Consider the following 25,127-nt stretch of genomic DNA (forward strand, 5'->3'; position numbering starts at 1 on the left):
TCTCTCTCTCTCTCTCTCTCTCTCTCTCCACACACGCGCACACACACACACTCCTCTCAAGGAGTGCAGACATCCTTAAGCCTGGGCCGTCCTGGATGCTCGGGTGCGGGGGAGGGGGCGCCCTGGGGGTCCCCGAGACCTGGGACCCCATTATCTGTGGGCACCTATCAGCTTACATACGGGTCTCTTGTCCCTCAGCATTACAGAGCACTAAACGGTGGGATTTCCCATCGGCTCCCTACGTTGTCTAAATGAGTGAGGCTCGATCCCCCCCCTGGTTGCTAGCTAGGTCTTAGGCCCGGCCTGGCCCCTAGGCGCCTCCAGCGGGGCGGAGGCTTGGGGCTGGCCACGCCCAGGCCGCGGCTGCCACACCGGGGCCGGGGGGGCGGGGCCGGGCCGGGAGGCGGGGCCCGGACGCCCGCAGCCACGCTGAACGCCCGTGGGCGGGGCCTGCGTGGGGCAGGAGAGGGGCGGGGCCGGCTGGCCTCGGTGGCCGGGGGCGGGGCCGGGCCGGGAGGCGGGGCCCGGACGCCCGCAGCCACGCTGAACGCCCGTGGGCGGGGCCTGCGTGGGGCAGGAGGGGGGCGGGGCCGGCTGGCCTCGGTGGCCGTGGCCGGGGGCGGGGCGGGGCCGGGAGGCGGGGCCCGGACGCCCGCAGCCACGCTGAACGCCCGTGGGCGGGGCCTGCGTGGGGCAGGAGAGGGGCGGGGCCGGCTGGCCCCGGGGGGCGTGGTCGGGGGCGGGGCGGGCCCGCCCCCGGCGCGTTTGGCTTTTTTCACTTTAAAGCCGTCCGTTGCCTTTCCTTCCCCGCAGTGAAGTCGCGCTCGGGCGGCCCGCGCGCTCGCAGCAGCTGCCAGGCTCCAGGCGCTGGCGCCGGGGCCGCGGGGAGGAGGCGACTTCGCTCCCTGCGGTGGGCGCGGCCCGGGCGCCCAGAACCTTCAGGGTCTCGGAGGGCGACGGCCTCCCCGGGCGCGGTAGGCAGCGCGGGACACCGAGGACCCGGACCCGGTGGGTGGGCGCGCGCGGCCCGGCGTGGGGGGCCGGGGTGGAGGCGGACGCGAGGGCGCCGCGGCGGGCGCGCACCGAGCGGGTGGTGGGCGCGGGGCGGAGCCCGGGGGGCCGCGGCCGCTCCGCGGAGGTTCGAGTCCCGGGAGGGGGGCCGGGCGCCGCCCAGCGCCGCCGCGTCGATGGCGGGTCTCACCTGCGGGGCGACGCCGGCGGGGTCCCGGCCCCGGGCCCGGTCCCGGCCCGGGTCCCGGCGGTGCCTCGCCTCCAGGGCTGAGCCTCGGCCGCCGCAGACCGAGCGGGAGGCCTGGGGTGCGCGGCCGGACCTCCCGGTGCCCAGCGCCCGGACCCGCGTCCCGAGGCCGTCCGGGGCCGCCGCGGCGGGGGCGGACTCCGGCCCCGCAGCCCTGGCTGGCGGACCGGGCCCGGCCCAGTTAGTTTCGCTTTTCCGCTAGTCTGGACCGGGCTGGCCGCGCGGCCCGCCCGGCCCCCGGGTCCCCGCCGGCCCGGCCCGCAGCACCTTCCCCGGAGCCCCGGGAGACACGGCCGGCGGCGCCACCCGCCCAGCCGGCTTCTCCCGGCAACGGAGCGGGGGGAAGAGGCGAGGGTCCTGCGAGGGGATCGGTGAAAACGGAAAAACCGGCGCCCGTGGGTGGGATCGCAGGACGGGGCAGCCGGAGCCTGGGTGTGTGCGGGTCCCGGGGACCGCCGTCCTGCTCAAGATGGAGTGGATGGAGGCAAATGTGCCCTTGAGGATGCTGCCCGGAAGTTGTGTGTGTGTGTGTGTGTGTGTGTGTGTGTGTGTGTGTGTGTGAGAGAGAGAGAGAGAGTTGTATTGAGTAGTGGATGCATGCCCGAGTGTGTCTGTGCAAATGTGTGTGGGTCTGTGACTACTTTTGGGGTGTGTTTGTGCGCGTGTGTGACTTCATTGTGTTTGCTGTTAGTGTTAACTGGGGGCTCTTGCTTGTTTCTGGAAGGGGGGGGCGGGCTGTGCCGGACAGCCAGCCATGACCGCCCAGGGAAGCCCCTGCAGTGCCAGCCAAGGGGAGGGGGGGGGGGCGGGCAGGCTCCTCTCCTTCTTTCTCTTTTTCTTTGAAAACGAACTTCAGTTTGGTGGTGAGTTGGCAGGGGCTGCTTCCTGAGTGAGTAATATTTAATTAAACTCTCCAGCCAGTAGCATCAGAAACTGCTCATGAGCTGAGTTTTAACAGGTGTTCTTGGTGAGAGAAACGTCCCTGTGACTAAGGCTTGGTGTCCCTGGAAGGATTTTTGGGGTGTGTGTGTGAGTGTGTGTGTGTGTGTGTGTGTGTGTGTGTGTGTGTGCTGGAAGAGGCTTTCATCCCCTGGTTGTGGAGAGCGGAAAGCCAGGAAGGGAGCAGGGCTGGCTTCTGACTTCTCAAACCTTCCTAAGCACCAGCTCTGAGAGGCACTAGATGAAGCATTTGGTTGCATAGATGGAAAGGAATTAGGAGTCAGGGAAGGGTCTGGGCATCTAGCTAGGCCTTCTCTTCCTGTCTCAGCAGAGGCCCAAAGACGGTGTGTGACTTACTCAAACTGCACAGACAGGGCTGTGGACCAAGACCCACAAGCCCTGGCTGGTGCTGTTGGTTACTAGCCCTGGCCCTAAGGTCACGGGCCAGGCAGCTGCAAAGTGATGGGCTGGATTAGCTCATTCGAAGCTCTTCTTCTCCTTCTCTTCCTCTCTGCTTTTTTTTTTTATCCTGCCAGGAGTACTTTACCTAGCAGGTAGAGTGTGTGTGCATAGGAGATGTAACACTTTGACAAGGTTTTCTTTTTTCTTTTTCAGTGATGTTGGGGTTTGAACTCAAGGCCTTGCACTTTCTAGGCAGGCTGGGACATTCCCACACTTTCCTTTTTTATTTTGTGCCAGTAGTAGGACTTGAACTTAGGGCCTCAGCTCGCACTTGGCCTGTTTGCACTGCACCACTTGAGCTACATGCACTTCCACTTCCAGCTTTTTGCTGAATAACCGGAGATAAGAAGCTTACAAACATTTCTGCCCGGGCTGGCTTTGAACTGCAATCAGATCTCAGCCTAAGTAGCTAGGATTACAGGTGTGAGCCACCAAGGCCTGGCTCAAGCGTCTTGCTCTGCCTGCCTAGAAGCAGTAGTGCCTTGAGCCACAGCGGGGAACAAGCTAGGGGCAGGCTGCCACGAGACCAGTGCCTTCCAGGGTCTTAGGAAGGACAGGTCCTGCCTAGGGCCCCAGTGATGTCACTTTGGATCTAGGCGAGGCCGCATTCCTTGGGCTGCTCCAGTGCACCAGGGCTCCCCAGGGCTGCTGCATAAAACTCTTTCCCTTGGAGTCAGCACAGATGTCTGATTTTTCCCTGCTTGCGGGGGCCAGCGAGTGGCTCGTGCGGCTGATGTGTGTGGGGTGTGCTCTGCGGTGCACCTGCACCTGGATGGAAACTTGCCTCTGATGCATTTTGCAAATCCTCTGATTCCTAGGGCGTTCACGAGTTTAGTCTGGCAAGTGGGCACTAATTCTTCTCAAGAAATAGGAGGTGGCTCTTGTGCCTGAATCGATTTATCTTTTGTTCTGAGCTGTATCAGACAAAAGCCTAAGGGCAGGCTCGGGTGTCTCCATCTGCCCCGAGGAGCAGAGCCAGCCACCCCCTCCCACCAGGTGAGATCTCGCTCGCAGGGCTCTCCGTGGGAGCTCGCTCAGCCGCGCTCTCCCCTTCCCAACCCGCCTGGCGAAGCTCTGCTCGAGGCCAGGTGCTAGCCATGTGTGACTGAGAGTTCAGTGTGTGCTCTGATCATGGTCATGGTACAGACCAGTTTTATGGAAGGTTCTAGTACCAGATCTAAGTGTGTGTGTGTGTGTGTGTGTGTGTAAAAGTAAGTACCAGGGCTTGAATGCCTTGTACTCTCCCTTAGCTTCAGGACTCTAGGTGTATTGATTGAGCCATACCTCTACTTCTGGCTTTTTGCTGGTTAGAGCTAAGAATTTCTCAGATTTTCCTACCCAGGTTGGCTTAGAACTGTGGCTGTCAGATCCCAGCCTCCTGAGTAGCTACAATGACAGATGCAAGCCATCTTTTATCAAGCACCCAGTGGCTTAAACTTTTGTTCCAAGTATGTTGCCAGCTGAGGCTGCGGCTGTTTTATTACAACATTACCTCTTGTTTTTATAAAATGTACCAAGGTTTAAATTGATAACTTTATTTTCCATGTAAGAAGATCAGTTTTCTTTAAAACAAACAAACACAAAACTTTGGTTCCACAGGGGTTGCCTGTTGCTCTGGGTTGGGGCATGGGAGAGGTGAGCAAGGCCTTTCCTCCTTGGAGGCGAGGTCGACGTCATGCTGATGAGGGAGGACCGTGCACACCAGTGGCTCTTGGAGATCTTCCCCCCCCCCCCCCCGTCCTGGCCTTGGACTCAGGGCCTGAGCACTGTCCCTGGCTTCTTTTGCTCAAGGCTAGCACTCTGCCACTTGAGCCACAGCGCCACTTCTGGCCTTTTCTATATATGTGGTGCTGAGGAATCCAACCCAGGGCTTCATGTATACGAGGCAAGCACTCTTGCCACTAGGCCATGTTCCCAGCCCCACGGAGGAGATCTTGTTGCAACTCCCTGGCGCCTTTGGGAAGCTTCCTGCTTGTTTTGTTGTGACATTCTGTTCATTGCCCAACATTAAGAATTATGAGTCCATGCATGGTGAGAGAGACCTCATCGGCAGCGGGCTTGGGCTCCCCGGGCCTCGCCGGAGGTTGGACAGGAGAACCTGCCAGGGCCAGGGCCGGCCCTGCCTGCCGTCCAGATCTGGGCCTTGGGCAATGTGGGTGTGGGCACCAGGAAGTGGTCTGTCAATACACTGTGGACCAGAGCTCAACCCCAGCCTAGCACGCTTGACTCTGCTGGGGATGGAAGGTTCTGGAAGCCTCTACTGCACCAAGGCACCTCTTAGAAAATGAAGGGACCCCACACTTGCAACGGACGGAGAGTAGACCTCTTAACATCCAGGTTTGGAAGGACCTACCTGTGATGTGAACTCCACCTGGCCAGATCAGCCGGGAGTAGCTGCCCTCAGTGGCTGGCTATTTGGGGGCCAGTGTGATTGTTAAATAAGCATCTGTGTTCTGGGGGCACCTGCAGTTTCCACCCATGTGACCTGGTCACCCCCTCTACAAGGAGCAAAGTATTTTCAGTGACCCCCAAAGAGGTGCCCCACACTCGAGAAGAACTCATGAGCTCTGTGATTCCCACAGCAGAGACCTGGGAGTCGATGGGGAGGGATATGGGGGGGGGGGATTTGTGGACATGGAAATTCTCCCATTTATGTTGCAGTTCAGAGAGTTAGGAAAGAGTCTGGTCATTTGGTGGGCTTGTTAACTGACATGTGGACCAAAATCTGGCTCGTGCTAGGTGGGTGGGTCACACCTGTAATCCCAGCTACTTGGGTGGTGGAGATTAGGATGGTCTTAGTTCTAGGTTAACCTAGGCAAAAAGTCGGTGATAATAATTCCAGTAATAAGCTAGGATGGTAGCACACGTGCTTATATCTTTGCTACATGTGAGGCTTAGATAGGATTATGGTCTGGATCAACTTAAGCGAAAGCACAAGACTATTCATGAACAGCTAACACAAAAAGGGGTGGTTGCATGGCTCAAGTGGTGGTAGAATGTCTGCTTAGCAAGCACAAACCCCTGAGTTCAAGACCCCAGCACTGGGGGCGGGGGGAGGGGGCGGGGAGAGGGAGGCTGGCTTGCAGGAGTGAAGTAAAAATGCAGAAGCTCCCTGGGTTGGAGGAGGAAGGGATTCACAGGCTGAGGGAGATTGGAATGCTTGAGTGGGCTTGTCACTGAACCCAGCCACACAGTGGGCGGGACTTCAAGACACTTCCAGCAGTCCTGGGAAAGGGATCTGAGGGGAGTTGCTGCACCCTTGAAGAGCTCTGTGATTGTTCCTCCCCTAGAACTGCAGCCACTTAGAACATGGGAACGCAGTGGGAATAATTGGGTCCTGGGGTGATGGGGCCACGCAGCAGCACTCTACCTCCAAAGGCAAGGTAGACGTAATTAGTAATTACTGTAATGCGCAGCAGAAGCAAAGCAGCAATCAGGGCCGTCTGGCTTTTGCAGACTAGGGTGCTGGTGAGTTAATCATTGTGCTCCTAGAAGTGAGGTGGACGGAAAGCGAGCTACCTTCTTGACAAGCTGCATAAGACCTCTAGCGGACTGAAATCTCACGTAAATCGTAATAGCAGAGACTAGCCGGGTGCTGGTGGCTCATACCCATAATCCCAATGGCTCAGGAGGATGAGATCCAGGGATTGGGGTTTGAAGCCAGCCTGGACAGGAAAGTTCATGAGACTCTTACCTCCAGTTAAGCACCCCAAAAAGCCAGAAGTGGAGGAATAGCACAAGTGGTAGAGTGTTAGCCTTGAGCAAAAAAACTCAGGGACAGAGCCCATGCTCTGAGTTCAAGGCTCAGGACACACACACACACACACACACACACACACACACACACACACACACACACTTCCAGGCCTGAGCCACTGAGTAGGCTCTGGACTTCTAAATGAGGAAAGGCTGTGCCCCTCTACATGGGGACCCAAGTACACTAATAAATCGATAATAAATCTTCCCATCAGCCTTCTCCGAAGGGTCTTACGGCCTTTGATCAGGGTGAGCGCACTGGGGATAGGGAAATAATCAGACCTTCTGGGACTGCTGGGATCCAGATCTGAGCTGGCATTGATTCCAGGAGACCAGAAATGTCACGGTGGACTTCTGATTAGAGAGGTGCTGATGGAGGTCACGTGACCAGTGGCATTTTAAATCAGGTCCAACTCACAATAGGTCTCACGCTCCCCACACAAATCCTGAGGTTCTTTCTCTAGTCCAGGAAGCGTGACGAGTACACGTAGCCAGCAGCTGACAGAATTCTCACACTGGCTCCCTGGTGTGTGGAGTTAGGTCTGCTGTGGCAGCTAAGGAAAAGGAGTAGCCTCTACTGGGAATATTGTGAACCAGAGACGATACTGCGTGATTTCACGGGATGGCAGAGATTTGTGTCCCCTCAAGGGTATGAAAGATGCCAGGAGTGGGGTTTCCTACCACACCCCACTTGGCCTGTCCACAGCATGCAGCCACCCTGGAGAATGATAGTGCTAATGCTAGTGGACTTTAAAGGCCCCTCACTTGACTGTTGCTCTGGCGCAACTGCTTAGTGACCCCCCAAATGTGCAAGGTCCGAGTGTGGCCTAGAATAGGAGAAGTCTCTGCAATGGGTCCAGGCTGCTGTGCAGGGTCTCTGCCTCTTAGATCACGGCAGGAGCTCCAATGGCTCCTGAAGTGGCAGATGCTGTTTGGAGCCCTTGGCAGTCTCCATAAGTGAATCATAGCTCAGGGCGCTGGGATTTGGGAGCAAGGCTCAGCCAGAACCTCCAATAACTACTCTCCCTTTGAGAGACACCTTTTGGCACGCCAGACCGGAACTGGAACGTGAGCCTTTGACCGGAGCTGCCCATGTTACCGGGGTGTTGTTGCCTGCCCCACAAAGCCATAAAGTTGGGTGCGTACAACAGCACTCCCTACCTTATCACGTGGAAGGAGAGTGCCATGATCAGGCTGAGCGGGTCCTAAAGGTTCAAGTTCCATGAAGAGGTGACCTAAACATCCATAGTTCCTCCCACCTCTGTCTCCTACCCTGCTCCTGTAGGGGCCAGGCCAAGTTTCCTGTCATCAGCAGTGGAGAAGTGGCCAGATGCATGTTATATGCTGACTTGGGGGCCTTTGCTAATGGCTTGACTTGGAAGGAGTGGCATAGGAGAATCTGTTGCAATGACCTTTGGGGACGAGGTTTGCACTTAGACCTCTCTGAGTGGACAAAGGACAGGATGACATTTGTATCCCCTGTGAATGCCCATCAGAGGGTGACCTCTGTAATCACGGGGCTAGCGTGACCCCTCTGTGGATACCCATTGGACTCTGTCTCCAGCTACCTTTGTCATCCCCAGTGGACTCAGGACCTAAGTGGCCCTGGTGGTAGGCAGGGAAGTTGTGCTAAAAGGTATGGACTTCCACTCACCAAGGATGTTCTGGCTAAAGCCGTGGCTGAGCAGAAACCAGCACCAAGCGGATCAACTCTGGGATGACGAGGCAGTCACCTGGCGGGCAGGTTGGCTCCGCCGACCATGCCTGTCATGTCAGGGACAGCACTTTGTCTTTCCTGGCACAGATACTTGCTCTGGAGATGGGTTTGTCTTCCCTGCACACAAGGTTTCTGCCATAAGTACCATCTGTGGATTCCAGAACGCGCCCCCCCCCCCCCATTTCCTTCGCGGAATTCCACACAGCACTGCTTCTGACAAGGAACTCAACTTCACACCCAAAGAAGCGCGGCGATGGGCTCACGCCCAGGGCATCCACTGGGCTTGCCTGCCCCCCGCCATGCTTGCTAGCCTACCAGCTTGTTTGGTAGAATGGTGCAATGTTGAAGACATGGTTACAGTGCCAGCGAGGTAGCTGTCTCTTGGCTGGCTTGGGGTGCGGCTCTGGAGAAGGCTGCCTATGCTCCCTCTCGGGTAGATATGATACTTTCCTTCTATAGCCAGGAATCATGGGCCAAGAAGCAAGGGTGGACATGGGAACAGTGCCGCTCAACCAGAAGCAAAATGTGTGCTCCTGTTTTCTGCTCTGCCGGACTAGAGGTCTTGTTGGGGGTGGGGGTGGGGGAGGCAGGGAACAGGGGCAGTGAGCAGTGTTTCTACCTGGAGCCATAGCGACGAGTCCATTGAAGTGTCCAGCCACTCAGTCACTTGGGAATGCACATGCCTCCAGAGTCAGCAGGCTAAGAGGAGAGCGAGGTGCTGGCTGGGGTGCGTGATCCAGGGTTCCAGCACCCCACAGTGCAGACGAGGGAGGGCATAACACATACAGAGGTGTCCTCAGGGCAGCTCAGCCTTGCCATGACCCAAGATCAAGGTCAGCCAATCCAGGCAGCACTGTGAATGGGCCAGACCCCCTGGCAACAAACCACCATTTGCTGAGATGGGGATAGAGTAGGTGGAAGGGATTTGTGAATCCCAGCTCCATCTGCATGAACAGTTATAGAAACCAGGACTGTGATTGTGATGGGCTCTTCCTAGTTCATGGAGAATGTCTTTTGGGGAATCTATGCATATAGTAAGCAGATACCTTTGTTTTCTTGCCTCTTTTTCCTTACCATGCAAAACATGGTAGATTTACATCCGGATTTAATCATTATTATGGTGTGTGTGCTCCAATACCGGGGCTTAAACTCGACATCTTGACTCTTGCTTTTTCCTCAAGGTTGGTGCTCTACCACTTGAACCACACTACCACATCTTGGTGGTTAATTGGAGATAAGAGTTTCATGGACTTTTCTGACTGAGCTGGCTTTAAACCGCAATCCTTAGATCTCAGCCTCCTGAGTAGCTAGGATAATAGGCATGAGTCACCAGTACTTAACCAATCATTATTACTTCTGCACCATGGTGTTTCAGTTACAGAATCTGAGAAGAGAGCAAACAGCACTCGGGGACATTGCCTCCTTCTGGGTAAGGGACTAGGGTGTCTCTGTTGCAGGTAGGATACTGCATTGATCTTGGTCTTGGTATTGTCTTGGAGGCAGGATCAGGAGATGTGTATGGGTGCCCAACTGACAAAGGGAGGTCTGTGAGGGTTGATTTGGGGTGTCAACTGACTGGATTGAGGGACACCTAGCTATCTGGTAAAACATCCATCATTCTCAATGCTCACAGGGCCCTGCGCCGGTCTCTCTGGTGCTATAACTGAAACCCATGTCATGGCATTTGGAAGGAATGATTGCACCACCTTGGGGTATGAATTGGGGGTTCTGCTGGTAGGAGATCATCCCTCAATGTGGTCAGGCACCATCCAATCACCTAGGGGCCCAGACGGAGCAAAAATACACAGGGATGGTGTCTTCATGCATTTTCTGCTGCTATGACCAAACTCCTGAGACGGGGGAATGTGTCAAGTTTATTTAGGAGGCTGGGAAGAGAAGGCAAGTACGCCAGTTGGTGTCTTGCTTACCAAGCCACTGATGCTGCCGCTGGCAGCCCTGGGTGAAGCCATGTTGGTGCTCACCTTTGGGTCTGGGAAGGGGACCTTTGATGTCTTGCTGCCTGGGCCTCCTTGGGTGGCCACTTTTGATGATCATCTGATACCTGGTGCCAGGGTGGCCCAGCGTGTCTGGGAAGGCTTCTCGCGGTTTACAGCGTCGTGATTCTGTCTCTTTTTAACATCGTGGTAAAGTACAAACAGGTTATAACTCGGTCACATTAGGCTCATTCACATCGCTGTGAACCATCCCTGCCTTCCATCTCCAGCATTTCTGTCCCTCCCGAAATGACGCTCAGTCCCCAGTGACCACCAGTGTTCCCAGTGCCCCCATTCTGTCTGTGGTTATGGATTGGCTTGCTCTGGTGCCTCCGTTAAGCAGAACTGTGCTGCACCTGCCCCTTGGTGACGGGTTTGTCTCAGCATAACCTCCTCAGCATCCATCTATATTGTAGCCTGCGCCAGAATTACCTCTGTAGGGCTGAAATTCCACTGTACGGTGTGCCATTTTGCCCACCCATTCAGCTGTCAAAGCTCACTTGGTTTCTGTTTTTGTTTTGTTTTTGTTTTATTATAGTTGCTCAAAGTTGCAAGTGGCTTTGTTTTGTGCCTCCGAGGGTTTGGGTTTTTTGTTTTTGGTTGGTCATGGGGCTTGAAGTCAGGGCCTGGCAGCTGTCCCTGAGCTTTTCTACTCAAGGCTAGCATTCTACCACTTTGAGCCACAGCAGCGAGTGAGCTTTCTGGGGGTGAATTAGAGATAAGAGTCTCACAGACTTTCCTGCCTGGACTGGCCTTGAGCCACAGTCTTTAGCTCTCAGCCTCCTGAGTAGCTAGGATTACAGGCGTGCGCCACCAGCACCTGGCATCTTGGAGGTGTTTTTCAAGATGGGCTTTGCGAGCTCTGGGAGTAGACATGGGCTTCGCCGCGATGGCAGGTGAGGTAAGGCTGCTTGCTTGTGGAGCTAGGGAGGCCTACAGCCCAGATTTCAGTGGGGGCACCATGGCTCTGGCCCCCAATCCGGGACACGAAGAGTAATGCTGACCACCAGCCAGCCACGGACCAGCCTCCATTCCCAGATCTCCCAGGTTTGGTTCACGCCTCTGTCCCCGTTTTCTCATGCCCCCCTCTTTCCTAGGCCTCTCCAGAAGCCCATTGGAGAACGGCTCAGCAGAGCTCATGGATGATTTGTCCCCGCTGCCCAGACACTTCTTTCTTCAAAAAATAAATCTTGATCAGAGTCACCCCTCCATCATTCTCCCAGGCAGCCGGCTCGTCCTGGTGACACGGATTCACTCTTTCCGGCATTCACCTGTGAGCCCGCAGAAGATACAAACAGTGCAGGGCTCTTGCTACCAGAAGGCATCTGTGCATTGGGAGAGACAGGCCCATCTCCCATGACAGGGGTGCCCAGAATGTCCTGGGCATGGGCCGGGGTGCTGGGGAGAAGGGAAGCAGGGGAGCATTTGGGGGTGGGGGAGGGCAGCAGGGGCAAGATGGGGAGGGTTTCGTGTATGTCTGGAGGGAGGATGTGGCCTGGACAGGGCCAGCCCAGGGACCATGTCTCACCTCGTCTTGTCACTGATCCTTGCCATGGCTGGGTTTCTTTCTCCTGCTAACATCTCACCAGAGTTAAGGTTTGGTTTATGTATTTTTATTATGGAAATTTCAAACACAGACAGTAGAAGAGTCTGATACCTCGACTTCTAATCCCCGATGGCCCAGCATCAGCAATTCCTGCTTGGTTCTTCATCTGTTTGATGTGCACCACACACCCTCTTTTCGGAAAGTGCTGTCAGGTTTAGGAATAACATTAGAATCCCAGGAAAGGTCAGCTGGGGCTCTTGTACTTGAGATGTTTATGAAAGCTGGCTCATTTGCACTCTTGTCCCCAATTTCCTGTAAGACCTCAGAGCCGTTCGAACCAGAGGAATCACTCAGGACCTGAACACTGTCCCTGGCTTCTTTTTGCTCAAGGCTAGCACTGTACCACGTGAGCCACAGCGCCACTTCTGGCTTTTTCTATATATGTGGTGCTGAGGAATCAGACAGAGGGCTTCATGTATACAAGGCGAGCACTCTACCACTAGGCTACATTCCTAGCCCTCAGTTTGGACTTTTTTGGAAGTTGAGTGGTAACATTCTATGCAAGACTGAATTTTAGAGGAGAGTAGCTTTTTGTTTTGGGTTGGTCATGGGGCTTGAACTCTGAGCCTGGGTGCTGTCCCTGAGCTCTTCAGCTCAAGGCTTGAGCCACAGCTCCACTTTGGTTTTCTGGTGGTTAATTGGAGAGAAGAGTCTCACAGACTTTTCTAAGCCTGTGTTGGCTTTGAACCGTGATCCTTAGGTTTTAGCCTCCTGAGTAGCTAGGATTACAGGCGTGAGCCACCAGTGCCCGGCTGAGTGGAGTAGTTTGAACTGCTGAATATACAGTAGTTCAAAGGAGGCAAAAGTAGGGGGATCGAAGTCTGAGGCTGGGTGAGAGTAAGAGATCTTAACTGAAAAACAAGAAAATGAAAGGATTGGAGGTGTAGATCAAATGGCAGAGCACTTGCCTAGCAAGTGCCTGGTCTTTAGCTCAGTCCCCAGTACTGTTGTCCCAACGCAAAGATCGAGACCACTACCCTAAAGGCTAAGTGCAAATGGTTTTCTCTCAGCCTCTCTGCCTCTGATCTCTCCTCAAAATGCATCAGGTAGGCCTGGGAATGCGGCCTAGTGGTAGAGTGCTTGCCTAGCATGCATGAAGCCCTGGGTTTGATTCCTCAGTACCACATAAATCTGGAAAAATCTGAAAGTGGCACTGTGGCTCAGGTGAGAGAGCCTTGAGCAAAAGAAGGTCAGGGACAGCGCCCAGGCTGTGAGTTCCCAGGACTGGAAAAAAAAATGCATCTGGTAACTGTCAGGACTAGATTAGAGCAGATGAGACCAGGGGCAAGCAGACAGCATCCAGGCTGGCTCTGTGAGGGGCTGGGTGTCTGGGTGTCAGGAATGAGACTGGCTTTATCCACCGTGTTTGGGGACGTGGGGTATGCCCTCCATTTACTTCCTGGGGTCACCTTCTCTGGAGTCCTAGATTGTGCTTCAGCCGTAGCCAGGTAAAGTAGCAATGCTTAAAGAGAAAAAAAAAAAAGTGCTGTTTTCTGTCTTAAGCTATTATTTCTGTCATTAAGTCTATTATTATTAACCAGTACTGAGTCTCAAACCCTGAAACTTGCATTCTTGCTTTGCTTTTTTTGCGTATGGCTGGTACTCTACCAGTTGGGCCACTCTGGGTTTCCGCTGGTTATTTGGAGGTCAGCGTCGCATGGATTGATTGGCCTGGGCTGGCTGTGTCCTGAGTAGCTAGGATTACAGATGGGAGCCTCTGGCCTCCACTTTCCAGTCACTGAGTCTTGAGAGGCAGACAAGCTGAGGAGGAGAAAGCTCTAGTCAGGAGGCCAATGGCTGCTTCTCTCTGGACCTTGTAAGACGAAGCAGGGCCTGCGGGCTGCTGGGCCCGGGGCGGGCGGTGCTTGGTTCTGTGTGGGGGAGGTTGGCACAGGATGTGTATTCACGCGGTTCACACCCAGCACGGTGTGGAGGCCAGGGGCTCCCTCGCTGGAGCGATGGGGTGTGCCTGGCCGCCCAGACCTCCCCCCCCACCATCGACCCCACCTGCTGCCCAGGACCGGCTCAAATAAATGTAGTCCATTTTTCAGATGAGAGAAGTACAGCTAAAAAGCTACCGTCAGTCAGATGGCCGGCCCGGGGCACACCACCCACCGGTCAGGCTGGGTGCCCCTGCGGACAGCCCCTCCACCCGGGAGCCGGAACAGACCAGAAGGCCGCCGTCTCTACAGGGCCTCGCGGCCCTGGCCTGGGGCTGGGGTGCGTCTGGGCTGCCGTGCGGGGAGGACGTTCCGAGCGAGGGGAGTCTTCATCTGGCACGGGAGGGTGATGGAGAGGTGGTGAGAGAATGTCCCTGCAGTGTTGCATCTTGGGAGTTCAGGCATGCCCAGTGCGAGTGCTGTGTCAGGTGCTGCAATTCCAGCCGGCCAGAGGCAGAGATCAGGAGGATTGTGGTTCGAGGCTAGTCTGGGTTGAAAGCAAGACCCCATCCCACCCAACAAGCTGAGTATGATAGTGAGGAGTATAATCCAGAAAAGGAAGCTCATAGACTGTGTCTGTCACACACACACACACACACACACACACACACACACACACACACACACACACACACACACACACCCCATCCCTGGCAGAAAGCGTGAGACCTTATCTGAGAAATAAAGCACGAAAGGGTGAGGGATGTGGCTGAAGTAGAAGACAGCCTCGTAACTGTGAGGCCTGAGGAGGAGCCCCAGTTTTATTCCCCGCCCCCCCCCCCCAAAAAGAAAGAAATGGAGACCGTAAGTCTCATACTTTTCCCTTCAGGACATAGACAACTGGAAATTTCTGCAAGTGCCTCTTGGATGTTCTCAGTGCCACTGCTGGGCGGTGCCCACCCCTGGCCGTGCCCCACGGAACCCGCTTACAGAATATACAAATACAGAACAGCTGGCTGGCCAGGGAAGCCAAGGGCTCCCCAAAGCTGTCCTAGATGGGAAGATGAACTTGGGGCTGCCATTCACCCATCTGCCCCTGCTGCCTGCCTTTCGCCTGGCCAGAGCCAAGCCAGCCTGGGAGATGCTGTCCAGGCTCCTACCCAGGAGAGGAGGAGGGATGGGGGGACGGAGAGGAGGAGGGATGGGGTTCAGAGAGGAAGAGGGATGGGGTTCAGAGAGGAAGAGGGATGGGGGACAGAGAGCCAGGGTCCTGGCCCTTGCTCTGTTGTCTAGGAAATTGAAAGACTTTGAGAAAACAAGAGCGTTACCCCTGGTTTTCCCTCAGCGAGGCTGGGCATCGGTCTTTTTACATGGCCTCATTTTTCTCTAGGAAACTTCAGCCTTAAGTGTCAGGCTTTAATTACCTTCCCGAGGGACGCTTCCTGTGGCCATTTCGAGGGGCCAGTGGCTGAGACCCGTGCTCCTAAATAAAATTAGGGTGTTGAAGTGAATCACAAATTGTCCAGGCCGCAGGGGCCAGGAAGGAAGGCTGTAGGGCAGGGGAGGGGACTGCGTGCGGCAAAGCAGAACCCACTTATCGTACCGGGGTGGCCCTGAGACATTGTGGCTCACTGGCCCTTGTGACCTTTGTCTCCCTCCTCTAAGAATCCTGGCTTTAAAAAGTTGGCAATTAAATTCAGTGGGTTGTTTGTTTTTAAAGTCACAATCGTGCACTGGTTGAAAATGAAACGTGGATGAATCTACCCTCTCTCAAGACGAAAGGCGAGACCAAGAAGCCGGGCAGGGTCACCAGCTCTGGCCCAGGGAGGCGGGGGCCTCCCGCTCCTGCTGGCCATTGGCCCAGCCCCGGCCCAGCCCCTGCACACCTTACCTGGCGGTGCTGGAGGTGAAGTACGGGGCTGGTTCCACGGGAATGAGAGTCAAGCTGGCGCCGAGGTTCAGGGCCCTGAGACCCACGCCTCCCTCCCTCTCCTGCCTTGGGCCCGTGCTTGGGGATCGCCAGCACGGAGCAGCTCTTGTCCATCCTCAGGGCTCTGGGGACCACACACACACTGTTGGGTTTGGCCCACCCCTTTTGCAGATGGGGAAACTGAGGCCCAGACAGGCTGCACTCCTTTGGTGGGGTCTGATTGCTCTGTGGTGCACTGCACTGCATTGCACGTCGCATCCAGTGCCCACGAACTTGACCTCAGAGCACAGCCCACCCCCAAATAGATCCACTGCCCGCATCGGCCGCCCTGGGTGCGCAGGTGGAGCAGGCCGGGCCCCAGGTCGCCGGAGAGGCACAGGGCCGCCCCACGCTCCCCCTAGGAGAGCCCTCCCCGCCCTCCCGCCCTCCCCGCCCTCCCCGCCAGGCTGCACGCTAAGTCTCTGCAAAGGGCTCAGTTTCACACACTTGTGCTTCCAGTAACTACGTGGGTGGATTTGTTTCATTTAAGGGGAAAACAAAACAAAACCACACCTGGAGGGGTGTCCTTTCCCAAGAAGAGGGCTCACTAATTGCGGGTTCCACGCGTGCGGCCCCGGGCATCCTGGGACCGTTGTGCAGCCAGCACGGCCTCTTGGCACTCCGCTCCGCTCGGGGAGAAATCGCTTAGTCATTTACAAGCCCGACCAGGTGCCGGAGGTCAGAGGAGGGGCTGCGGAGAGCCGGCCTCCCCGGTGGCCGGCCCGGGGCCCGCGCAGGGGGAGGGGAGCCGAGCCTCGAGGACGCCGCCAGGTGAGACGGCACCCACCCCCTGGGGACCCAGCCGTCCCAGCCGCGTGCCCGGGCTTCTTAGATCCCGCTGGGGAGGCGGGAGAGGTGGCTCTGCGGGGGCGGGGGGGGGCGGGAAGGGTAGGCACAGGGGTGTGTATACGCCTGCACCAGGGGTGATGGGTGCCAGTTGTGGCAAAGACTCTGATCTGTTAGAGGGGAGAGCAGGAGCATTTGGGCGCCCTGGAGCCCGTACGTTTAGACGCAGGCCGGCTGTGGCGTGACCTCTGAGGAGGAGGCGGCTCTCCTGTAGCATGGCAGAGGCGGTCTGGTCCCGGGAGACCGCCGCCACCCCGGGCAGTCGTGTTTAGTCTGCAAGTGGGAGCTGCGAATCAGAGGGGGTGGTGGCTGCCCTCCAGCACGGATACTTCCTGCCTCCTCAAATTGGTGTGTTGTTTAGCCTTTCCGAGCCTCAGTTTCCCCCTGCTGACTGAGGGTATGAGGACCCCATGGGATGAGGTAGCATAGGTAAGCTGCGTGTTGCTTTTCTTGTGCTTTCTGGGATCTGGGACTCCTGGGGGAAAGAAAGCAGGTACATTTCAGGCCCCCGGTCTGCCTTTGAGGGTTTGCTTCAGGTGCCATCCGGCAGTTAACTTCCAAATCATCACCCGGGGCTGCGGGGGGGGGGGGGGGGGGTGGAGAGGCAGCGAAGGCCAAGCAGGGCTGCCTGGGATTTCCATGGGGCCCAAGGTTTACCAAGCAGGTGAATCTGGGCAGACCTTGTGGAGCCGAGGGATTCAGGACGTGTGAGAAGTCGAAAGGGAAGGGAAGATGGGGAGGGAGGGACGGAAGGAGAGAAGGAGGGATGAAGGAAGGAAGCCACCAAGAGCTGAGCTGGGACCTGGAGTCATCGAGTCTAATAAATACCATCAAAATCAATGTTTCCAGGTATGTGGAAGTTGTGTGTGTGTGTGTGTGTGTGTGTGTGTGTGAGAGAGAGAGAGACAGACAGACAGACAGACAGACAGACAAATGGAGGGATGGGGTGGGGGGGGGATTTTCAGGCCACCCGGTGGGAAAAGACAGTCTCTAAGCCCTGCTGATGAACCGGTGGCTGGATGGGAGTTGCTGCTTCTTCTTTGACCTTCGATTTGTCCTCCGTGTGTGTGAAGGGCCACCGTGTCCCAGCTCGGCCTGACAGTTCCCAGGAGCCAGAGGAAGCGGTGTGGACAGGGGCGGGCTGGGACGAGCCAGGTGGGGGCAGGAAGCAGCTGTGCGCCTTCCTCCTTTCCGGGCAGGTTGGGGAAGTGCATGATTGTTCTGGGAAGTTCAGCCTGGAGAGCCGCCGTTTCCTGTGGCCAGTGTGGGCGGGGCCTTGGGCTCTGGCTAGTGGCGGGTGAGGGCTGAGCTGGACGTGGCGCCCGGAGGCCACCGTGCCCCCGGTCTCGGCCAGGCAGGCAGCCGTGGACCCTCCCCCCGCCGCTCCGCGCCCACCCGGACCCCCGCGCGCCGCGTGCTTCTCTCTGGCCACGGCCTTCTTGCTCCCCCTCTCCTGGCAGGGTCGCCAGGCTGCCTGGGGAGCGGGCAGGGGACAGGGACTGTGCTCTCCCTGAGGACCCACGCGGCCTCCCGCCATGCTCATCTGTCCCGAGGCCGCCCTGCTCCCAGGCTCGTGTCTGGTACAGGTCGTGGGCGCTGACTCTGGCTTCTGACTTGGGTCCTGGCCAGGTTCCTTCGTCTCCCTGAGCCTTCGTTTCCACGTCTGTAGACCGGGCGTGAGGTCATGGGGCAGACAGGTGTGCGGCGGGTGCCTCATGGACGACGGTTGCCCGGGGAATTGCTCTTCTGTGTGTTCAGGGCTGCGGTCGCTCTGCCCACGTCCCCGGGCACTCGCCAGCTCGGGAGGACAGCCCCCTGACCTGGCAGTTGTCACCCAGGATGACTGGGGCAGAGGGGCTCTGATGGGCGCCCAGCCCAGGGCTGCGGCCTGGCCCGGCCTCCTCTCCAGGGCTGGGGCTGGACTCCCCCTGCCCCGCCGGTCCCGCTGTCCCTCGGGGCCCCTCCCCCAGAGGCGAGCGGGTGAGGAGACAGGCACCGGGGGCTTGGAGAGAACTCCTCCTTGGCTTCCCTAGCCCTCCACCCAGGGGTCAGGCCGGAAGCCAGCTCCCTGCCTCCTCCCGTTCCCGCCCCGGGCCTGAGCCAGCTGCCGGCCTGTGCCCTCTCCCAGCGGGGAGGAGGGGACCCTTTGCAAGCTCAGGCTAGACGTCGCCTCTTCTCCCCCTCAGCTCAGGGGTCCGGTGCTTGCTGTGGGTTTCTGTCTCCAGTCCCCACTAGTTTCTTTGCACAGCTGAAACTTCCTCCTCTAATTATGTGCAGATAGCTACTGAGGGCAAGCATTGTTCTAGACTTGGGCTCTCGGCTAGAAAAAGTCAGACCAGAGGCCATGATTAGCCGTCATTGTCTCTTGGGCCCACACTGACCCCGTGTGTTGTCCGTGTCCACCTGCTCAGCTGGCGGAGCAGATGGCTTAACACCCAGAGGACTTTCCTCCTCTCCCGGGAACGCGCAGAGCCGGCTGGCTCCATCTCCCCATCACTGGGAAGCCCTAGAGGCCCAAGGGAGTCCTTACATCGGTGTGCACAGTGTGTGTGTATGTGTGTGTGTGTGCATGCGTCAGTGTGCACAGTGTGTGTGTGTGCATGCGTCAGTGTGCACAGTGTGTGTGTGTGTGTGTCTTTTTCTCTGGCCCTCCCAGGCTCCAGGGAAAGACCGCTGCCCCCCCCCCCCCCAACCTCTAAAAACAGGCCATCTGGCTTTTCTCCACCTGTTGGCACCTCCGATTCCCTAGTTTCTAACTTGGGCTCTTCAGGCCATGGCTAGGGGGGAGACTTTGCTGCGGGCTCTGGTAAGAGACAGCGCAGTAATTACAGATGCTGGAAATAGTCCTATTTCCTTTCAAGCTTCCCCTGGCACCCTCAACAAAACAAAACAAGTTTCTCTGAAAACACCAAGGTGAGAAAAGCTCTTGAGCCTTCCTCGGTTTAGTCTGCAGTTGCTGGTGGGGGCCTCATCTCGCATTCCTGGGGCTCAGCCCGCCCTTGTGAGTGTCGAGTTTCTGGGTTAGTGGTCCACCAAGGGTGAAGCAGGAACTCCACGAGGGAGGTAAGTGTGCCGTGGAATTCCAAATATTCCGTGTGGTACGGGGTGGCCTCCATTCTGCGGGAGCGCAGATCTTAGAAGGCCTCCTCGAAACCCACCGCGGAGCCAGTGCAGGAGAAGAGTCTGTGATTAGTTCTGCAGGGGTGCATGGAGAAGGGGTAAGAGGAAGCTAATGGGCAGCAGGGAGGAAAGTCCATGAGACTCTATCTCCAGTTAACCAGCAGGCCGGAAGTGGAGCTGTGGCTCAAGTGGTAGAGTGTCAGCCTTGAGTGAAAAAAGCTAAGCAAGGACACAAGGCTCTGAGTTCAAGCTCTGGTATCGACACAAAGCCAACAACAAAACAGATGCGGAATGGCTCGCTCATCTCCCTGTTGCTTCACACTGAAGACCGCTGGGGGTGAAGTTGCCGTTTCTCCCGTGCTGTCATTGACCACTATAAGGTCCATTGACTCTTGGACCAAGCCGATGGCAGAGGTGCTAAGATGTAAATTTTGTGACTGGGTCTGTGAGGAACAGAGGATTCTGGCTGGGCAAGGGCACTGCCAAGGTCATGGGAAACATTCTTTATTGGAGTCTTCTGTGTCACTTTGTGGGCAGAGGAAGGCTGACAAAAACGAGTCCTAGCAGCAGGATTCATCCCAGTAGATGCCATTTATGCAGGGCTTGGCACTGTTCTCAGTGCCAGAGCTCAGTGCTGACTGAGGCAGGGGAGGCCATGACATCTGTTTAACACAAGGGCGTAGCTGTGAGGGTCACTGGCACGATGTGCAGGTGACTCTGATGCTCTTGTAAGGCACTCAGCCCACCCTGTGTTAACCGCCCAGCCCCGAGAGCCCTGCTCACCTGGGCTTTCTATGTCCCGGGCCCATCCCTCTAGCTTAGCCGGCACTCCATGTTTACCAGGTGCAGGGATGCGTGGATAACATTGTCACGGGGCTATGATCCTCTGTCTGCAAATGGGGAAACTGAGGCCTAGAAAATCGCCAGTCGTAGCTGAGTCTGGGTGAGAGCTGAGATTTGAACCCAGGGCTGACAATTCCAAAGCTTGTGCCAGGCTCTCATTTTTGCAAGTTTCCAGCAGATTCTTGATTGTTCTTCCTGTCTGGAAAAGTACTCATGCACCTGCCGGAGGTGTATTGTGACTGGAGCTTTTTGGCAAATGGGATTTAAAATCTTAACTTGGCGGTGGCTGATCAAGCATTGGTGTCTCTGAAGAGGTGGCTCCAGGTGACGTGTTTCCTTCAGAGCCTTCTGAGAAGGGGCACCACTGCGGGGCCAGATTCCCAGGAGGCCAGGACCGCCTGCGGGTTCCCCTGTGGCTGAGATCGGCCAAGTATTTTGGCGGGCCAGAAGAGCCAGCACACAGGTGCCAGGTGTAGAGGGACTGGTTCATAAGCTGTGTTGGACCTCAGCCACTCTGGGGACCAAGGAAGGCAGAAGTCGGTGTCACAGAGGGAAATAACGGTGAGGTCACCAGACACTCTCAGCCCCTCGAGCCCCACCCTGCCCTTCCTGATGCTCTTCCTATCCCCCTTCCCTTTGTTGTCTGGCTGTGTCAGATGTCTGGGTCTGCAGGGAGGTTCCTGACTGGGCGTTGGAAATAGGTCACTCCCTTCCGCGCCGCCAGCACTGACCCAGATGTGACCTTTCCCTGTGGTGACAGTGTCTGGCCATCGCGCTTTGATGCTGGCAGTAGGGGGCCAGGTGGTCCCTTCTTCCCAGCTCTGGCCTTCGAGGACTTAGCCGCTTCAGCCATCGTCCTCCAGATGGGCCTTCCCTCAGCCCCTCCTCCCCCTGCCCTATTGGAAAGGGGAAATCCATCCTTAGGGCCTCTGTCAGAGCGTGTGACCTTTTCCGGTCCTGTGAAGTACCCTGGCGGGCCTGGCGGTTTCAAGTGCCTGGGTGAAGCAGACAGGTTCCTGCGGAGCCACGGAGAGGGCAGCTGGCAGCCTGCGGCCACCCCCCCCAGCGTCCACGGGTCACTGGGGCTTCCCAGTTCTCCTCCGACTCGCCGTGAGGCCTGCTGGCAGAGTGCTCAGGCAATCGCAGAAGATGCGCGTCACCGAACCTGGGGACCAGAAAGACCCTAAATGCCAGCGGGCGGGCCGGCCCCTTGCCGCCTTAAGCCCCGTCTCATCAGGATGGCTTAAAGGGGCCTTTTTAACTCTCACAGAATCAAGACGTGAGCGAGCAGAGGAGGCCGGTCTGCTCACGTGTGGCTGCCCTTGCTCTGCAGGCACAGATGGGCCGAGTCTCGAGAAATGGCCTGTGCAGGTCCTTCACGTGACTTTCCAGGTCTCAGCCACCTCACGTCCACACACCAGTGCTGGGGCTCCTGGGGCTCCAGGGGGTTGAAGACCCAACTTCCACACCATGGCCCACAGATGGCGCGAACCCTGCTTGGAACCATGCACCCACCCCTACCCCCACTCCGAATCCTTCTTCCCAGCCCAGGGGACAGACTCCAAAGAGGAGATTACTCACAGGTCCTGGCTCCGGCCACTCCGTGGCTGCCGGAGGCCCAGCGGTGGATTCCTCCTCCAACTCTGGTGGCTCCTTTTGTGTCACGATGCCTAGGTTTTCTCGGCCGTCCTTCTTTTCCAGCTTTTTGTTGTTGTTCGTAATCTTTTTTGCATATCTGTGTTGAGCTTGCCATTTCTGGCATCAGAAATGTGAGCTGGGCACCCTCAGAAATTTCTGTCAGCTTATCTCAGCTGGGCGCCAGTGGCTCACGCCTGTAATCCTAGCTACTCAAGACGCTGAGATCTGAGGATCTTAGTTCGAAGCCACCTTAGGCAGGAAAGTCCATGCATCACTTACCTCCAATTAACCACCCCAAAGCCAGAAGCGGAGCTTTGGCTCAAGCGGTAGCCTGCCCACCTTAAGCAAAAACACTAAGAGACAGGGCCTAGGCTTAGTACTGGCACAAAAGAAAAAAAATCAATTGTCCACATTTTTCTCAGCCAGCAAGTCGGCATCTGGTGCAGCCAGGATGGGCCCCAGGTGGGCAGGACGGAATCTGTAGCACCTAGGCCCACCGGCATGGCTGGTACCACCGTGCCCGGCTCTCCATGCGCTTCTGATGGACAGTGAGGGGCATCCCGCACCCAGGCTGACGCTGCCTTGATGGGTCTGTGGCGTCTGTGGCCAGCCATAGAAGGCTTGCTTTGTAGGACTTGGGGGTCCTCCATCTGTGCCCGCTGCGGACGCTGGCCAGGTGGGGACAGTCGAGAATTAAGACAGAGGCCTGCTGTGTCCTTGGAGAAAGTCCAAACCTGGCTTTCCCCGAGCCGGGTCTGCCAGTGCCTGGCCTGTCTGTTCCCATAAAGGGAACGTTGTGTGTGGCTCCTGGTGGGAGACAGCAGCCAGCCAGCGTCTCCTGGCACCCAGACTCTGGGAAGGGCGGGCCTGATGGCTTAGGAGCCATGATGCGCCGTGACCCCTGAGTGCTTAGAGCCGGCACTGGCCGGGCGGTCACATTTGGGACAAGTCTGTCCTCTGTGCCAGGGGCCTGTGTGGTTGGATTCAGAGCAGACACATTCTTTCTTGGAGAACTGACTGGGGGGCTCCGGGGCTGGTGTCTGGGAGCCAGTGTGTGCCAGTGGGCAGCCTCATCGGGGAGGGCAGTGCCTTGCTGGCCTGTAGGGACAGAAGATCTGCACGGGTGTGCCCCTGCTCCTTCAGTGGGTCTGGGTCCCCTGAAGGGTCCCTCCGCAGCCCCCAGGGCCTGAACCGGTGCCTTCGCTCCTGGCATCGTGTCAAGAGAGGGGCAGAAGCTGCTCGCTGCCTCTGGGAATGGACAAGCCCTCCCTCCCAGAGTCTGGGCTGCGTGGGGCTGAGTCCTCCAGGAATGAGGGGTCTGCTGGTCAGGTCTGGGGCAGGGGAACTTCAGATTGGATGGAGGAAGGTTCCATAGCAGGTGGGGGATGGACAGATGAGTGCCTGGCCAGCGCTGTTTCAAGGTGGTGTAACTGGGGCCGCTCCAGGTCTTGCCCCCACCCCGAGGAGCACCATTTCTGTGGAATCTGGTAGCATGAGACAGGAAGAGCCCCGCACCCATGCGGCAGCGCTGATCCGGTTCCACTGCGTGTCAGGCACAGGGCCGTGGCCTGGAGCAGGACGGGTCTGCTCGAGCAGCCGCTCTTCTGGTGCAGGATGGGGGAGGGGCGCGGGTGGGAGGCAGGTCGCTCAGTGATCAACACAGAGCTGGGCTTGGGGGGGAGAGCACTGGACGGGGCAGCTGGGGAGGGATCCGATGTGGTGGCTGGAGGGGAAGCGGGACCCTCATGGTCTCCGAGCTGTGCCTGGTATGTCGTAGGCACCTGACGGACGGTGTCACGGGAGGCTCCTGGGTGGTGGCAGGGACAGGACGTGATCTGGATGAGCCCGCGACGAGGCCCTGTGGAGGCCGGGCTGACCCCCAGGAGAGGGCCCCCCCAGGGAGCCCCTGTGGCTGCCGTGTGCCCTCCTGTGGCGTGGCCTGGGCTTGCTCACTTTGGTCCTCTACCACCTGAGCGTCCTCTCTAGCCTGGCCCTTTGCTGGCTGTTTTGAGTTTCAGGGACTTTTCTGCCTGGTCTTGAACCCAGATGCACAGATGTCAGCCTCCCGAGTCGCTAGGATTGCAGGTGTGAGCCACTGGTGTTTGGTTCATGTTGGCTCTGTATTCCAGGGTCGCACAGACTCAGCCGTGTGGGAGCACTTGGAGCCCAGCAGTGCCCCCTGACACTTGAGATTGGCAACCATGCCGCCATCCTAGCTGCCCCTTGCATGGGCTCGAGGTATGACCATATTGGACATGAACGTAGGCCTGGCTAGGGTCGCCAGGTCCCTGGTGGATGGGTGGCTGGCTGGCATCTGCGTGGGCCCAGTTCAGGAGCAGAAGCCTGGTTAGAGAACCCGGAGAAACGGGGACACCCACAGGCCCTGCTGTGGCTGCCCCGTCCACTTTCCCAGAGGAGCCCTTCTCCCAGTCCCTGGAGACGCAGCAGGCTGGCAGAGCGGCCGGCCCCGCTCCCCAGGGGCTTTCCTCCTTCCACAGTTTAGTCTATCTCGGCTTAATGGGAAAGGCTTCGTGCCTCTGAGTCAAAACACAAAAATCCCCCTGGATACACCCTGGGAGCAGCCGGCGCCGTCTCTAGGGGGTCCCTGAGCCTTCCTTTCCTGCCTGAACCCCTAGGTCTCCAGGCACCTGGGTCCCTGAGACACCCCCCCCCCCACCTCCTCTGGCCACACGCAGGGGACGGGTGTCCACTCGAGTGACTTGAAGGGAGGGGGTGATTCTGTGTGCGTGGTTAGCCTCCAGAGTGGCTAGCTTCATTTCTATTCATTTCTATTTCCTCCAGTTTAATTTCTGGTTTTTAGATGTGTGTGTGTGTGTGTGTGTGTGTGTGTGTGTGTGTGTGTGTGTGTGTGTTTCATGACCTATAGAATCTATTGCCACAGCATTATCGTGAGTTTAAAGTATGCATCAATCTATGTCTTTTGGGGGGTAATGTGTTTAAAAGTGGATTGCTGATCAATGCAAGGATATTGTGTGAATGAGGCCTGGACTGGGGAGGAAGTGGGGGTCCCTGAGGGCCTGAGGGTCCTAGAAGGCTGGGCGGAGTGTGCCCCGAGCAGATGGAGGAGGGGGGAGGGTG

General features: G+C 57.3%; 1 protein-coding gene across 5 annotated transcripts in view; it reads left to right on the forward strand.

Annotated features, from left to right (window-relative positions):
• The first annotated feature begins 818 nt into the window (after nt 1–818).
• Spsb1 (splA/ryanodine receptor domain and SOCS box containing 1) overlaps nt 819–25,127 on the forward strand; it is a 61,888-nt gene continuing 37,579 nt past the window's right edge. For 2 of the 5 annotated variants that reach the window (XR_007211503.1, XM_048350189.1), the window contains exon 1: nt 819–974. The gene's annotated coding sequence lies outside the window, so the exon portion shown is untranslated. Of the gene's footprint in view, nt 1,009–16,321; nt 16,353–17,221; nt 17,277–25,127 lie in introns of those variants that run through there. The other 3 variants (XM_048350190.1, XM_048350192.1, XM_048350191.1) reach the window with 3 other exon arrangements.

The sequence above is a fragment of the Perognathus longimembris genome, chromosome 7 (genome assembly GCF_023159225.1).
Source record: "Perognathus longimembris pacificus isolate PPM17 chromosome 7, ASM2315922v1, whole genome shotgun sequence".
Lineage (NCBI taxonomy): Eukaryota > Metazoa > Chordata > Mammalia > Rodentia > Heteromyidae > Perognathus > Perognathus longimembris.